The sequence below is a fragment of the Armigeres subalbatus genome, chromosome 2, assembly GCF_024139115.2.
Source record: "Armigeres subalbatus isolate Guangzhou_Male chromosome 2, GZ_Asu_2, whole genome shotgun sequence".
Classification (NCBI taxonomy): Eukaryota; Metazoa; Arthropoda; class Insecta; order Diptera; family Culicidae; genus Armigeres; species Armigeres subalbatus.
Window position 1 is genome coordinate 339,464,101 of NC_085140.1, and position 18,459 is coordinate 339,482,559.

An 18,459-nucleotide genomic window follows, 5' to 3' on the forward strand; every position below is an offset into this window, starting at 1 on the left:
AGTTGCTGCAATACCAGAAAGAAGGCACTCCAGAGGATTCAAAATAAAATTCTGAAAATGATTCTGAAGTTGCCTCCGTGGTATAGTACCAATGAACTTCATAGAATTTCTAATATTGAGACATTGCATCAAATGTCCAACAAAATAATTTCCAATTTTAGACAAAAATCGTTGCAATCTTCTATTGCAACGATTAACTCCTTGTACCCTTAACTGAAAATATTATACACGCCCACGCTACTGGTTTCACACATGAATTTTCACTAGTTGCTTGTCATAAGATAATAACGTGTAATTCCAGTTCCAAATGTCAAGAAACAGAACATTCGATGCATTTGAAGAACATAAAGAACAGAAATGAAAAACACGTTAAATCTTTATGATTTTTTTTTTGGCAGGAAACGGCTGAAACAGGGCTGTTTGTTTTTTTTACCAGCTCCAAAATGTATTGAATGTACGAATAAAAATAAAACACATTTTAAATTTTGTTTGTTGACACATTTTTACATTTATTTATTTGTTTTACATGCTGCGGAAGGATACCTTCAAATACTTGTTTAATTCACAAGACACGGTTTACATCACGGACGTTCACACAACATATGTCATCCTTGATTTACAAAAACTTTCATTATCCTCGAGACCGTGCTGGTATATACGAATGGCTGGTCACTCGTTTTAGATATACTTATATACCTGTAAATTTAATAATATTTTTTTGAGAATTCAAGAAAAAGTTTGCCAATTAGCTTACCTTCTTAATAAAATAGTTTGCATTGACGCTCCTCTCTGGTTAATTTTCGCTGAACTTTCACGATTTCCACAAATTCTGATGATGTATGACAGCGCAGCAAAGTTTTCCTTTTCTTGTTTTAAAATCATGTTCAAAACACGTTATATTGAACAGGATCGACAAGTGGTGTCGATTCAATTAAATGTACGATAAGTTTAACGTGGATCGCTAGTCATAATTAAAAATAATAAGACACGCTAGATACACGTGAGAAACAATATTGAAATTAATGTGGAATATTGGTGAAAAGAACGGGTGATGGAACACGTTAAATCTACGTTGTAAAGAACATTGAACGAGCGTCTAGATTATTTTCAGTGTAGTATAAAATAGGTTAAGATTAGTTAAGTTCTACATGGTTCAATTCAACCAGAGGAAAAATTCTAACTGCCAGAGGCAATTGAAATGTATTAATAATAACTAAAAATATAACATAGCAAATAAGGATGATAGTGTTAAGAAAACACGGAACACCTAGTCTAAGAGATGAATGCATGTATTAGATAATTATCAAATAAAATTAGTTAAAAAAAACGCATCAATTAGTTTGACAAATAAAACTTCGGAAGAAAGTTCGGTTCGAAAGTCCCGACTTCCGAATTCTAACTTGGTGCTACGCCGACAATAATAACCGGTACGATGCGATTCTGCATGTTAAACTCAAGCACGATGTTCTCCCTGAAGAATCGCAAGCGATCTGGAATGGGACGGTTTTTTGATTTTCTGAGCAGATATCTAAATAGTCTCACCTGTTTGGAAATAAATTGGAACAAAAACCATGTCATAATATTCCTGAGGGCGAAAGCTTCAACCAACTTTCAGAAAAATATGATCTAATCAATTCTTAATCACAGTATCTACTTTTGTTAGGTATTTTAGAAAGAGTTATTTAGGTTATTCGGAAAATTATTTTCGAGGTTCGATATCATTGCTTCTATCGCTACAAAAAAATATTTCCTAACAAAATTCAATACACTTGACGATCAACAGCTGAAAGTCATTTAACTGCAACACGCTATGTTTAAAGGCAATTATTATGCAAAGTGAATGCACCTCGGATGTTAAGCCGTTAGATCATAGTTTTTGACTTCTACTTTAAGGATCTACATCGATTAAAATATTTCATCGGTGAAATTTCGACTTTTTTACTATTTAAGGTAATATTTTCAACCTAAAAACCTTTCCTGATTTTTTTAAATTTTTTGAAACAAGTTATATAAAATCCAACCACTATTTTTTTCCTTATGCTTTAAGAGCATTTCATATAAAAACATTTTTCATATGATGAAAATAGTAGAAGTTATATTAAAATTACTGCCAGTCTTAAATGTCCTTACGGTTTATTATGAATAGATCGGTAGCCTTCCTTAGCCGTGCGGTAAGATGCACTGCTACACTGCAAGACCATGCTAAAAGTGGATTCCCGGTCTTGTCTAGGAAATATTCTCACCTTCTCTGGGCAGAAAATATCATCGTAGCCTCATGATATACGAATGCGAAAATGGTAGCTTGGACTAGAAACCTCGCAGTTAATAACTATGGAAGTGCTAAATGAACACTAAGCTCCGAGACGGCATATGTCAGAGTGGTTGGTGTAATGCCAATAAGAAGAAGTATCATTAATTAAGAACATAATATCACTCTTTAACACTTCAAATAAAAAAAAATTAAAACTACGAACTAGTTCAAAGTAGTATTTATGTATGTTCTGTATTCAAACTTGATTGAACCTCAATGCAATCAAAGATAGTAAAGTACAAGATAGTCCACTCTTGCAAATCCCATACGAGTAATTAGCGAATAATTTTTCCTGCCAGTAGCGCTAACTAGTGAGAAAAAGTCTAACCATTTTAATAAAAACGATCACGGTAACATTGCTTTTTCATTGGTTTTCATATGTCAAAACAAATAAATTTTCAATTTGAAAAACAACAACACATCGCTGCTCGTGATGTGTTCATTCCCTGTGTCAACACCAATCCACAGCTAAGGCGGAGTGCGAGGTCGAGTGTTCAAATTTATGGCTCCACAGCATTAAGCACCTAGAAGAACCTTCTAAAAAAGGATACGTAAATCAGGGAGTTAAAGTTATACTAGTAGAATCCCACCGCCGGAGATACCACCAAGAGCTATTCAAACTCGAATCCATGCGCCAGTGAAATTTGCGCCACCAGGTTCCGGCTGGGCATTGCACAATTGGGAGTATCTGCCAACTTTATTACCCAGTGGTTGACTCAATCATGTAAACGACGCCAACGACATTTCCGGTGCACACAGATACGGTTATCTTCCCGAAGACGGTTTTGATAAGCAAGCACCTATTATTATCTACCAGTATATTCCAGCGGAAAGATTATCGTATGGAAGACAATTTCTAAAGCCATTCCTTAAATTAAGTTCCTGCTATCCGGCACCAGCCGGGAGGTTACCCATACATGCTGTTCCGAACGTGATATTTTTATATCTACGATGTGTTTATTCAATTAATAAATTAAAAATGAATTTGATCACGTTTTTTTTTTTGGGAAGTAAACGTCAGCCCTTGCGTCAGCCGATGATTAATGTTTTTTGCCCTGTGCCCTGGAAGCCCTGGAAGACACCCTAAAAAACCAAGAAATATTTATCCTTATTCTATGTTTGTACATGCTATATAAATTGTCTTGTTTGTTCGATTACTTCTAAAATTGTTTGATCCGTTAAATGTTCGCCAGAAGCAAGTGAGAGTTGACCTTTTTGTGGTCCCAAGTAACAACGGTAAAATTAGAATTTTATCATAAAGGTACCTAATACTTTGATTTATTCCAATAATCGAAAAGATGTGACGTTTAGCATTTCATTTTGTTTTCATTGTTTTGGAAGCAACGATGAGCTTATACGCGTTGATATGGAAGCAACGGTGCGCCTCAAAGCGTCGATATGAAGGCAACGATGCGTTGCCAAGCGTTGCTGTGACAAAATAGTTCGACCGCCATCCGTTGTAGCGCTTGAGTCGTGTTCGCCTGTTTTTACCAAGAGTGGACTATATTGTTAATATATAATATTTGATGCAATGGACGTCTGCATTATGTGATCACTGTTATATGCTCCCACCGTGGAAACCAGGTTTCTTGCATACTGTTCGTGATTATCTGGCATTTTGTAGTTTTGGTAAATAGTATAGGTCAGGAATTTCTGTGGATGGCTTCCGTTGTTTGCTCCGCATACTTTGTAAGGCCTCTCTCCCTCAATCAAGAGCATGGAATTTCAAAATAAAAAAATTTTCGGTGATTGGTCGCCCGGCTGCTATCCAACTGTAACAAAAAGCTCGTATGGCGTCTGAATAGAAGTCCAACAATGTTACACTAAAACAGCAATAAACTACCTGTGGTAGACTCTCCAATACCTTGTAATAACTATTGCATTATTTTCCTTTGAAAACATCCCGTTTAACTAAAAGACTTTGGCAGTAACGCCCAGTGAAACCAAGTTGAGCGTGATGGGTTGCGTTGACCTCTGATGTCCAGACTTCAGATTTGTCTGGATCGTTTTTTTTTGCTGCAGGGCCGAAGATTTGGTAGATCAATCCCACCAGCTAATGTAGCGCTGGAGGAGGGGTTTTGTCTAAAATTGTGTCATAGTCTCCTCCTTCCAGAAAATGATTATGAAAACAATTGAAATATAATTCCTTGACCTGTTAAGCGTTAAATTCTGTTTCTATGGTAACAAGTGGTGCAGGGTTGCTGTTTTTTTTTCAATAAACACGTATGAGATATGCAAATACACAAGAATTTGCTATCGGAAAATGAAATATATGTATTTTTAGTATAACTTCTGCTACTTTCATCATATGAAAATTTTCCTTGAAGTGTCAGGAAAAAATGTGGTGCCTGGATTTTATATAACTTGCTTCAAAAAATTTAAAAAAATCAGAATAGATTTTTAGGTTAAAAATATCCCCTTAAATAGTAAAAAAGTCAAATTTTCACCGATGAAATATTTCAATCGACACGGATCCTTAAACTAGAGGTCAAAAACTATGACCTAACGGCTTAACATCCGAGGTGCATTCACTTTGCATAATAGTTGCCTTTAAACATAGCGTGGCAACGCTTTTAAACTACAATTCGATAGTTGCAACAGTTTTGCAGATATCGGACAGGGAACCGCTAAAATTATACGAAACACCATGGCAGTTACATTGAGCTGCACATTCAACGTGCGAAGAAAGCTTTGACTTCTAAAGTAAGTTGTCGTTAATCGAACAGTTAGCAAACTAAGTCTTGGTAACAAATAAAAAATTAAAAGATTATATTCAAGCGTATTACTAAAACATATTAAACAATGAACTTTTTTGTCCCGCGCTCACACAAAATTTATCTGGTCACATTAGTTTAGAGGTAATCATATCATCTACCAGAGCTGTGGCTACACACACGAGCTTTCATAGTGATGGGCGATATGCAAAGGCGCGTGATCGGGTGGTGGCCGATTAATGAGAGAATGTGCAGGTTGACGATCAAAGGCCGGTTCTTCAACTTCAGCATAATTAACGTCCATAGCCCACACTTCGGAAGCACTGATGATGATAAGAACGCATTCTACGCGTAGCTGGAACGTGAGTAAGACAGCTGCCCAAGCCACGACGTCAAAATCATCATAGGAGATTTGAACGCTCAGGTTGGCCAAGAGGAGGAGTTTAGACCGACTATTGGGAAGTTAGCGCCCACCGGCTGACGAACGAAAACGGCCTACGACTAATTGATTTCGCTGCCTCCAAGAATATGACCATTCGCAGCACCTACTTCCAACAAAGCCTCCCGTATCGGTACACCGGGAGATCACCACTGCAGACAGAATCACAAATCGACCACGTTCTGATTGTTGGACGGCACTTCTCAGACATCATCGACGTCAGGACATATCGTGGCGCTAACATCGACGCTGACCACTATCTGGTGATGGTATAAAACTGCGCCCAAAGCTATCCGTCATCAACAATGTTCGGTACCGACGACCGCCGCGGTACGATCTAGAGCGACTGAAGCAACCTGATGTCGCAACTGCATACGCGCAGTATCTCGAGGCAGCGTTGCCGGAAGAGGGGGGAATCAGTGGTGCAATTTATCAACAATGCCTGCTGAGTGTGATTCTTTTGTTTTGTATTTTTCTCTGCTCCTCTTTGCCTATGACGGTGCCTTTCAGTCAGCAATGCAAAGCAGGAGTAGCTTAGCAAACTCGGTTTGCCAACAGCGGGCTGAAGCTGATGATCATTCACGGAAGTCTGCAAGTACCCATTAATGGGTACTTTCGTACCCATTATGAAGAAAAGCGGCATAACTCATTTAATGAGTAAATCGCTTTTACCCATTAATGGGTATTCGAATGAAACTTCACAAAATGGGTATTTTTAACTCGTCAGCCAAAACCAATAAATGAGTAAAAATCACCCGTTGCCCCGATTTGTTTTTCTTCTGCATTTTAATGGACTTTAACGATTTCAACAAACAGATCATACAATTTAAAAGAAAAATTAAACGAGAATATTTATTCATTCGACATTTTACATTAGATGAAATCCTTATTTATATACTTTTATGAGGATGCTTCTCTGTGAAACCATATTTTCATCCCAATCTTCCGGCTGCAGCTGCTTCATCCTGGAGCATACAAAATCCGGAACTACCGACATCACTCAAATCCGATTAAGCCTCAGATTAGGCTATGATAGGTTGAATACTCCTAATCAAGTTCCGGTGAATCCAAAACTCCAGCGCCTCATGTAGTTGATGCAAAAATTATTGCACATACAAATTTCTGCAACAAAGAAAAAACTATTACATCACCGATTCTACTTGTAGTTCCCCGAAGTAATTTATTCTGAACTTACCTTTAGTGGTTTTTGAGCACTTCCAAGATACGAAAATATTCAATTCGTGGCTAAATTTACATTTTTGTCTGCCTTCGCAAAAATGTTATTTAACCAGCAGGAAAAAATGGCCGCGTTTCAATAAACACGTCCGAGTACTGTTCACCCATTATTCTTACGGGAAGAATTATATTGGAATGGGGCTAAAGTACTCTTTTTCTGATTATTAAATATACCCATTTTGAGACATATCAGTAATTAATCAAAAAATGGGTAAATGAAACTCACTTAATGGGTATTTCCAAGCTTCCGTGCGCGGCGCAAATTTCCTGTCATTGTCTTTCAAGTGATAGTATTCACCCATGCATTTATAAAGGGCCGTCGCATTCACGCAGCAGCGAGTGAACTGAATGGACTGTCACTGCGGCCTCACGGCGTGTGTATGGGGGACCCGGGGGACCTTTATGACAAAAAAATGAGCATCGCCAAAACTTTCACTACGTGAAAATATAGCTCTTAAGCTTTCATTTCGTGACTATTTGAAAAAAATCTACCAAGGGGTCTCGAACAACTTTTTTTTCTCCCTGAAACGGATCTTTGTAGTTGGAAGACCAACGATTATTATTTATCGCGTCCCATTTAAAATGAGATTCCCGGATTTTTGTATTCCAATAATCGTATATAAACTCAGGGGTACCGAAATTACCAAGTTATAGTCTAAATTAATAGTTTGTTGGAGCTCAAGCGTCAAAGTGCATGACGAAGCCGAACTCGATATATTTATGTTATCCCCTGCAAACAGCTAAGAAAGGCTTGGATGGAGATTATGCTCTGCTTCGTCATCTTATGCACATATACACCTAATTCTTTCCCAAATATATACAAAAATTGAAACTTTGGTGGTAAATTTGATGGTAAAAAAATTGTAACTTGGCTTAGAAACCTCGCAGTTAATAACTGTGGAAGTGCTGATTGAACACTCAACTGTGAGGCGGCAACGAAGAAGGAGAAGTAATGTAGATACACATAACCCAACAAACATTCACTAGTTGAACTAACATCAGTGTGATGATTTAATTCAGCGCTGTGTTCAATTATGTCTGTACTATTTCTTATCACAACTTCTATTCAAGCTTTGTTCACACTATTTTGGCGAAGTTATACAACTACAACATCTCATTTTGAAAAACAACTTTATTAACTGATTCGTTAAACCTTCAATAAGCATTTTACTAAGCCTCAATTCAGCTACATGTGAATTCTTCGAAAATAATAACGCATAGAAGGTAACATCATCATCAAGATCTCTAATGAACGTATTTTGAAGGAATTGCTATTTTCATATAATCATTTTAAAATTTTCCTAAATCGGGTCTCGAACTGCTGTCATTTGATCATCCGCCGGTAACGTTGTCATCCGCGCCATCCTTGATTTGTTAGATATGGCTCACTCAATGCATAACATAAATAATCTTATTGCTGAATATGAATCATAATTGGACTCTTATTCAATAAGTCAATCTGTCAAACTACAGTTTATTAATAACTGTACAAGATTTGTATTTCAACCATTGTTCAGGCAGTCATAACCATCGCACACTAGGAAAAATACGTAAAAATAATGTCGATAAACGATAAAATAAAATCCGTCCCCAATGCTATTTATGAATTTATGAAAATAAAATCAATGTATATTCGGCCTTCCTCAGAATCTCTTGATAAACGATTGCGGTATGATTGTCAAATGCCAAGATTATTCCAATTTCGCCGCAATAAAGATCAACATCCATGCGATAATATTGGGATCCCACACATCAAAGATTCAATAATTTTCCGACGTTATTCAACGGCGTTATGCCCAACTTTAAGTAAATTTAGTTCCGCATGAATGCATGATTTTTTCATTGTAGCTGTTTTATTGGTTTTAATCTCCGACAGCTTAATAAATCACGAATATAAAAAGCTTGTCTTGAAAATAAATCTTTTTTCCAAATTTTCCAGATCTAGAATCCAGATTTTTTTCTCAAACTGAAAAAGCATAATGTTTTTTTCCACTGTGCGGTAGATCAGATAAATGTGGAATTCAATGGTTAAGAAGAACAAAGGTTAAGAAGGATGGCTAATGCTTGCTTATTAACTTACTATTCAAACTGAATTCGACCACCCTTTCAGAGCATCACATCGCAGTCGAACAGAGAACCTTAAAAATCATTAGTTCAGCACATTGTTAAACTTCCCCAATGTGCTGATATGTGATAAAACGAAAACGCCAGTTCGACTTCAAATAAAGGTAGTAAACAAATAAATAAGCCATGTCGAATATTAGTTAGATTAAATGCTGAAATGAAATGTGTCTAGCGAATTATTCAGCATCCATTTTATTCAGCTACGAAGATCACAAATAAACAATAATTCAACCTAGATGCTTGTTTGTAGCTTGTCGTTGTTTGTTGGGAATTCACTTTTTACACTTTTTTTCTGTCGTATTTTTGATTGTGTAACTTCAATTTAACACTAAAAACTATCCAACATGCTCATAGAAATCCTTAATACCTCATTCAAATAGAAATCAGATTTCAATTGATATACGGTAAACAGATGATCGCAAAAATGAGTCATGCTAAGTGCACAATAAAGGCAAAAATGGAAGTAAATATCTAGCTTTTAGTTTAAAATAAAATCTCTTCTGATTTCAACAAAAAGTAACATGGGTATAAAAAAAACTTAAAAATATGTACTGTATTTTGGCCTAGAGATCATATCGCTGCGATCTTGGCTGCGATGCATAGTTGATGAGAACGAGTGATTCATCCAGACAAGCAAATTCATTTTACTACAAATGTTGTGGCAAACATGCAACTTTCTATGATATTGCACTGCGTGACCTTGGAGATATACTCAATTCGAAACGATTATTTTCACTCGAAATTCATTACCAATTTAAAAATTAGTCCACTTTTCATTGTGTTGTCGCATTATTGCTATTTTGCTTTTAGCAATCACTTTCAATAACGTTCAATTATTTGGTCAAGCCGAATACCACCAACATAAAACGCAGACACAAAACCTGGACGATCAGAACCAGGGTAGTTTTAGAAGTTTTTGGAGAAGAGTTTGAATTTTTAGACACAAAAATCGTGCTGAAGGGATGACTCTAATAAAATCTAAATTGCCTAAGATTTCAGAAAAGTTAACCAGTAAACGAAAATCAATCTCCTGCCCTATGCATCAAATGCATCTTCTTCTAGAACGACACTTATTTTCATGACTCTTGGTACAACCACCAGACTTTGAAGTAATCGATGAGCTTTACTTTTATTCATCTATCTAGTGGAAAAAATCTAGCTCAGCAATGATCAAAAGCGTAATTTAGAAAAGCTTTACTAATTATTAAGTCCCGTTAATATTTATAAAAACTCCATAGAATAAAATGTATTCCTTACTTTCAAAACCAAAAATATCTTTATAAAACCATCCCACATAGAAATGCCGAGGAAATGTCCAACCTAAACATTTCCTAGATCGAACCGGGAACACAACTCAGCCACCTGCAGCATAGTCTTGGCATGCTTATCTCGGTAGGTTAAAATAGTTTTATATTATCTTGGAAATGTTATAAAAAATCATTAGGTTTTCAGAAATCGTTATGTCTTGAATGTCGGAATCCTGTCGTTTTTTGAGCTCAAACAATCAATTTGAAATTTCTCAATTATCTGGAATAATTTCTACGAATTTCGCAAATTTTCATTTAAATCCAAAAAGTATAAAATTGAAACTAAACAAACACTGTTAAAAATATTAGTGGGTTCAACCCTTGCGAAGCAGTATGTTTGCTAGCCAAATGTTGAACTTAATAATTTTGGCTCCGTCATGCTTTTCCATATTTGAGCCTTTTAAATTAGGTTCAAAATAAAAGAACATGAAGAATATTCATTCCTTGCATTTGATTCATGAAAAATAGTTAAAAAAAATAAATGACGAGTCAACTCGTGAGGGACTCATGACTGGCAGCTGGTATTAGATTAGAATGCAGGTTCCACTTGGAAAGAAAAAAAAAAGTTGTTCGGGACCCCCCCCAGATTTTTTTAAAATACCCAGGAAATGAAAGATAAGAAGCTATATTTTCACGTAGTTGAAATTTTAGCCATGCTCATTTTTTTGTGATAATATTGTTCTACTGAACACGCCGTGGGCTGCGTGTGCAATGAGAAGAGAGGTCTTTTGTTTACTTTATCTTTGATTGTTGCTGCTAATCATTTTCAGTTTTCACTGCTTGGAAGTGAGTGTGAAGAGGAAATGGTATCAATATCCAACAAATTTCAGTCACTGAGACTGAGAATTCGCACCACTGGGTGGAATACATTCAAAGCAGCCATTAACGACGCAGCGGAGACCAACGTCGGGTATATGGGACGAAGTCGACGGCACGATTGGGTCGATGAAGAGTGCAGACAGGTTATGGAGGAGAAGAACGCAGCGCAGAACGGGAAACGTTATAGATGGAAGCGGAGACAGCAGACCCGCCTTTTCAACAGCTGTGCCGTTCTCAAGAAACACGCAAGTTCTATCAGAAGCTCAACGCATCCCGCAAAGGCTTCGTGCCGCAAGCCAAAATGTGCCGGGATAAGAATGGGAGCATCTTGACGGACGAACGTGTGTTGATCGAAAGGTGGAAGCAGCACTACGAGGATCATTTGAATGGCGCTGAGAATACAGGCAGTGAAAGTCAAGGCAGCGGAGGAGATGACAATGTCAGTTCAGCGGACGATGGAAGACAACCGGCCCCCAACTTGAGGGAAGTTACCCAAGTAACCAAAAGTTCCTTTAAGAGTACGTTTTTCGCTTAAGCAGCTCAGTGAAGCTGATTAAGCGCAAAACGTACTCTTAAAGGAACTTTTGGTTACTTGGGTAAGGATGCCATCTAACAGCTAAAGACAAATAAAGCAGGCTCATCAAGATGGGCCCGGAAAAGCTAGCCACTTGCCTGCACTTTATTTGTTTCACGGATGATATGGACATTGTCTGCCGAACATTTGCAAAGGTAGCAGAACTATTTACCCGCCTGAAACGTGAAGCAACAAAAGTTGGACTGGTGGTGAATGCGTCAAAGACAAAGTACATGCTTGTGGGCGGAACCGAGCGCGACAGGGCCCGCCTGGGAAGCAGTGTTACGATAGACGACCTTCGAGGTCGTCGAGGAATTCGTCTACCTCGGATCCTTGCTTACGACTGACAACAACGTTAGTCGTGGAATACGAAGGCACATCATCTGTGGAAGTCGGGCCTACTACGGGCTCCAGAAGAAACTGCGGTCGAAAAAGATTCGCCACCGCACCAAATGTGTCATGTACAAGACGCTAATAAGTCCGGTTGTCCTCTACGGACATGAAACATGGACAATGCTCGAGGAGGACTTGTAAGCACTCGGAGTATTCGAGAGACGGGTGCATATGACCATCTTTGGCGGTGTGCAAGAAGACGGTGTGTGGCGGCTCTACGGCGAACCCAGTATCCAGAAGTTGGGTAAAGCCAGAAGGGTACGATGGGCAGGGCATGTTGCAAGAATGCCGGACAGCAACCCTATAAAGATGGTGTTCGCTTCCGATTCGGCAGGTACGAAACGGCGTGGTGCGCAGCGAGCGAGGTGGGCAGACCAGGTGCAAAACGACTTGGCGAGCGTGGGGCGCATTCGATGATGGAGAGATGCGGCCTCGAACCATGTATTGTGGCGTCAAATTGTTGATTCAGTGTTATCTGTTTATCAGTTTACATCTAACTAAATAAATGAAATGAAATGAATATTGATAGTTGGTTTGTGTACTACTACTTTAGTTCAGGTAGTTAAAAGTTGGTTTCGCCAATATTGCCTTTCGGTTAAACCGAAAAAAACATCTATTGTTCTTTTAACGAAAAAACGTTACCGTAATGGTATTCGCCCATTATATCTTTTCGACTCTGAAATCAATGTAATGGATCAGGTAAATTATAGGGAACTAATTATTGATTCCATGCTCTCCTGGGCATCTAACATTGAGTTCAGAGTCAAAAAGGCGTGTATAGCTTTCTGCCAATGCAGACGTAAAACTTGGGGTCTTAAACCCAAATATATCAAATGGATTTACACAACAGTTGTACGACCAATTTTGGCTTATGGATATCTTGTGTGGGGGTAAAAGGGTTAATTTGTCCACTGTCTTCAACATATAATTGTTGCACAGACTGTTACTTAAACTGCCCCTCTATGCATAGTTGTCCCATGTTAGTTTTTGTGGATTTTGACTTTTCACCATAGAGCAGTCTATTTTGATGTATACTTTTAGAAAACTCTAATAGATTTCGAACTTTGTTCGGAAAATCATTGAAAACAACATCAAGTCTATTTGTCCCATTGCTTTATTTCTACGCATAATTGTCTCGCAGTGATTACATTCAGCATTATGGCGGATTCTGTTATTTTATGGATCAACACACATTGAAATAGCATTTTCTATTTAGATCTTGCAATCTTAGCCTGTTGCACTGATTTAATGGGGGCATTTTGTACATACTCATTCTAAGCGACATAATCACTTCAACCACGTGGAAGGTTCACTTCCACAGATAAAGCATGTGGATACATATGTCAATCGCAGTAGTCATTCACGAAATCATGCATTGAACGGGGCTGATATGCGTAGAAACCATAAAACAAGTGCTCTATTTCTCGGCATAACTGTCCCGCCAAACTATTTTCATGATCGTTGTCGCATATTCTATTTATGAGTGAAAAATAAGAATGATTTCTATGAAATGAAGTCTTCTGAATGGTTCTGTGATGTAATAATCTTAAATTGCATTATGGTTATACACCAGCAATGAAAATTAGTGTTTAATTTCAAATGCCATTTTCTCATTTGTCGTTTTTTGAATTTGGTACAAGCATGCGTAGAACGGCAGTAAAGTAGTAGTATAAAGTAGTATTACTAATATTAAAATCGAAACTATCCTAGATTTCTTTAAAAAATCTTTGGGACATTACTCCAAGAATTCCTTCAGAAGTTTTTCCAGATTAATCAAAATTGGGAAGAAATCACTAGAACAATTTTGGCGAATATAATTAAATTTCAGGAAACTATTCAATACTCCGCCAATGAAGATTCATGAGATGCATCAGCTATTAAGGGAACCATATTCATCTCATCGCAAAACAAAGAAATTCAGCATCAACCTCGTCACTTCTTTTTGCTATCACGCGTGATCACGTGTGAAAAAAATCACAAAACCAAATTCCTTTTCAATACTTTGTTTTTGATGGGATGAATATACTGCCCTTCTACGCATAGTTGTCCCATGTTAGTTTTTGTAGATTTTGACTTTTCACCATAGAGCAGTCTATTTTGATGTATACTTTTAGAAAACTCTAACAGATTTCGAACTTTGTTCGGAAAATCATTAAAAACAACATCAAGTCTATTTGTCCCATTGCTTAATTTCTACGCATAATTGTCTCGCGGTGATTAAATTCATCATTAAGGCGGATTCTGTTATTTCATGGAGCAACACACATTGTAATAGCATTTTCTATTTAAATCTTGCAATCTTAGCCTGTTGTACTGGTTTAATGGGGGAAATTTGTACAATACTCATTCTAAGCGACATAATCACCTCAATCACGTGGATGGTTCACTTCCATAGATAAAGCATGTGGAGACATATGCCAATCGCAGTAGTCATTCACGAAATCATGCACTGAACGAGGCTGATATGCGTAGAAACCACAAAACAAGTGCTCTATTTCTCGGCATATCTGTCCTGCCAACAATTTCCACGATCGTTATCGCAAATTCTATTTGTGAGTGAAAAATAAGAATGATTTCAATTCAATTAAGTCTTCTGAATGGTTCTGTGATGTAATAATCTTATATTTCATTCAAGTTATACGACAGCAATGAAAATCAGTGTTCAATTTTAAATGCCATTTTCTAATTTGTCGTTTTTTGAATTTGGTGCAAGCATGCGTATAACGGCAGTATAGGAACAATGGGATGAAGTGCTGAATCGTTCCCCTATATTCGTTGAGTGTGATCGTAGCACACCATGCTTATTTGATTTTTGAATTTGTTACCATAGCAACGTAATTACTAATCTTAGCAACCTGCGAGTTGTCCGAGCCTAACTTGGAATCCTTTGCATTTATTTAGCCGTGGTCTAGTGAAGACAGGTGAATACGTAATAAAATTAGTTCTGATTCCGAAACACAACAATATTGAATTTCAGCTCTTCATTACCCACAAGGCATGACACAATGAATTGCAGTAGATGATTACATTTCCTTTTAAGGATCTGACCCCTAACAGTTACACCAATGTACACCAGCACTTCGTGAAGATGAACCGCCAACCGTACGCTATAGGTATGTCAGGTCAACATGCATGATATGGTGGTGAGGCATCGTAAACCATGTCCTTTTTGTGATCTCTCATTGAAGGAGCTCTTATACGAAGCAATAATAGCGTTACGTTTACATGAGAGAACATTGACCAATTTTCGTGCACCTTTTCTCGGAGTAACGATTCGCTATTCTCTCTGTTAGCTACCCACCGGTATACGGCATTCCGTCAGCAACAGTTTGTGCTTGCTGTAAGTACGCATCAATCAACCGTGAAGATGAATGAAAATGGGAGCAGCGTGGGCAAACTGAAAGATCTTTGTATGTTGAAGTTTTTTTTATTGTGTACTAGCAGACCCGACGAACTTTGTTTCGCCAAAAACTGATTTATTATCTGATTAATTCTCGAGTTTTGAAAAAAAAATAGTGTCTCATTTGTATGGGAGCCCCTCTTTCCAAAGGGGGAGGGGTCTCGAACCATCTTAAGAACCTTCCCCGGCCCCAAAAACCTCTGCATACAAATTTTCACGACGATCGGTTCAGTAGTTTCGGAGCCTACAAGGTTCAGACAGACAGAAATTCATTTTTATGTATATAGAAGAAGAAGATAGATTAAAGTTGTGTGCTGCCTGAATTGACCGAAATAAAACTAATCAAATCAAATTAGGTATAATGATTTTGCATATTACATATTTCTTAAATCTAGACAAAAGAGGCGAACCAGTCTCCGGCTGAAAACCTCTTTAATAAATCTAGACAATAACGTTCGAAAAAATGTATTTCTATTTCAATAAAAAATATGTTATTGTTTCTTTCGTTTCTCTCTGTAATTTCAAACAGGTGCTTTCTAGATGTTCGACGATGTTAGGCCCAAAGTTGTTTGGCCGAATATACCATTAGACCGAAAGTCATTTGGCTGAATATACCATTAGGCCGAATAGGATATTTGACCGAATAGGACATTTGGCCAAAAGGACATTTGGCTGAATAGGACTTTGGCCGAATAGGACATTTGGCCGAATAGGCCATTTAGCCGAAAAGGACATTTGGCTGAATAGGAGAAGTGAGAAATGCTAATACCATCTTCCAAACTTAGACGTACATGTTTATGATAGAATTAGAGGCGAAAGTATAGTTTTGATAGTTCCGTTAGGATACGGCAGGCATGGACAATGTTTTTTTTTATAGAAGTCGATTTGAAATCGAGCGAAGGGCAATATTTGTGATGGTATAAAACTCACGAACTTCCTTCTGCCAAGCTCTTGTATGAAGAGGGAGGGAAGAGTATCAGTGTGGAAGCTGATATCTCTCCACTGGCACTGGCTCCACTTATTAGACCGGTACGCCTCAACGGACATGAGACCTGAACGATGCTAGTGGAGCACCAACAAGCACATAGCGTTTTCGAAAGGAAAGAGCTGCATACCATCTATGGTGAGATGCAGATGGGGGATGGTACGTGGAATAGGTGAATGAACCACGAGTTGTATCAGCTGTTGGGAGAAGCATCATCGCATCGTTCACCCCGCGAAAATCAGACGACTATGGTGGGCCGGGCACGTAACCAAAATGTCAGACAATATTTTCGATAAAAATGGTTCTCGAAAGCGTTCCGACAGGCACAAAAAGGTGAGGTGCGCAGTGAGCAAGGTGGATCGATCAGGTGGTAGGCGATTTGCAGACACTCCGTAGACTGCCTAGTTGGTGACGTGCAGCCATGGTCTGATCTGAATGGAGAAGACTTTTATGTACTGCAACTTCTACTCCGGGCCTCAGTATAATAGCCTGAGCTTGAGCTTGATTGACTGCCCGCAGTTCTTGCACATAGAACCAACAGATGTTTACTTGGTACTAGCAGTTATCTTCAATGTTTAAGTACTGGTGATCTCATTTGTTAGGTCATACTGGCGCTTGCCACACGCAAAAAAAAGCGCTCCCGAATTAGTGAACCAGCAAAAATACATCGTGATTTATTTCATGGATTCGGGAAAACCAGTCACGTTTTCCAGAACGTTCCAGAAAACGTGACTGTATTCCCGAGTCCGTGACTGTTGTTCATGAAAAAATACACCGTGAACTCGTGCACGTTAGAATGCAAGTCATTGTATGGAAGGGGGGGGAATTGCATCATTAATCACTCGCCCGCTAAAAGCCGAATATAGTTTTGCACTTGCCACGAGTTCATACGAAATTTTTGGGTTAAGGTTCGATATGCAGAGGTTTCTCTTAGTTAATGGGCTGCCAATGTGATAGATAGGAGAAAGCAATTAATGTAATTTCTAATTGGACGTAGGAAACGAGCTTTTTTTTTTGTTCATTTTCAACTCTAGCAGTTACTGCTAGAATAGTCAATTTAGAGGTCTAGAAACGAAAACGGTGTAGAAGAAGCACATTTCCAGTTCTAGCGATTGCTAGAATATGAGAAATAAGAGAAAGGTACAAAGTAGAAGAATGGAATAGAAGAATTTGCAGACTGATGCGTTTGCTGATGCGTGAGCTAGCCTTAAAGTAGGGTAAAGTGCCCAATAGTGGACCCCCAACCAATAGTGGACCCTCCAGCCATTTTTGCATTATTACAGCACAATGCAAACATTTTGCTATGAAATTCCATCGGGAGAACCTACCTTATAGTCCTATGATTTGATTACATGCATTGGAAATGCTATGGAAAGTAAAATTAGATGATATTTTACAATTCTATAAAAAATAAACACGAGAGTGTCCACTATAGGAATATTTTGGGGGGTCCATAATAGGGAAGCAGAACGTCTCGAAATGGAACATGATAATCATATGAAGTGTCGACTATAGGGAACTAATTTCCTATTATGGACCCCAGGGGGTCTACTATAGGCGAATTCAGTCAGACTTCAAAATGTTAATTTCAACGAATAAAGTCGTGTATTTGAGTGTTTTATGTATGTATCGTGAAGAGGAGATGCAGAACTTGTTATTAGTTATCAAGCAGAATTAATATGTTGAAAATTTCTACACCTTCAGGAAGAGCAAAATTCCGCTACTAGGGGTTCCACTATTGGGCATTTTACCCTATGTGGGGACATTAAATCTAGCCTTTAATCCGACCAAATTTTCCCTCGGTTTAAAACTGCCTTCAACTCGATTTTGTTCAGTTGAATGATTTCGAAATTTTCAGAATTATTCAGAAAGATTTTGAATGATTTGGAAAGAATCAAATGATTGAGCGATATGTTTTAAAGCAGATTGAAAAGCAAAAAATGAATTACCTCCAAAAGATTCAAAAAGAATAATCGAAAATGAACTTAATCCGAAAAATAGTATGTCTGTCCCTGCGCTTCATTTTATTGACGTTGATGCGTGCCCTGATTTTCAAGAAATACTTGCCTACCAAGTTACTAATTTCGTTTAATCCACTGATGAAATAGGCCAATTTTTAATGCCTCGGGAATAAGCAAAAACAATCATTGACTGTAT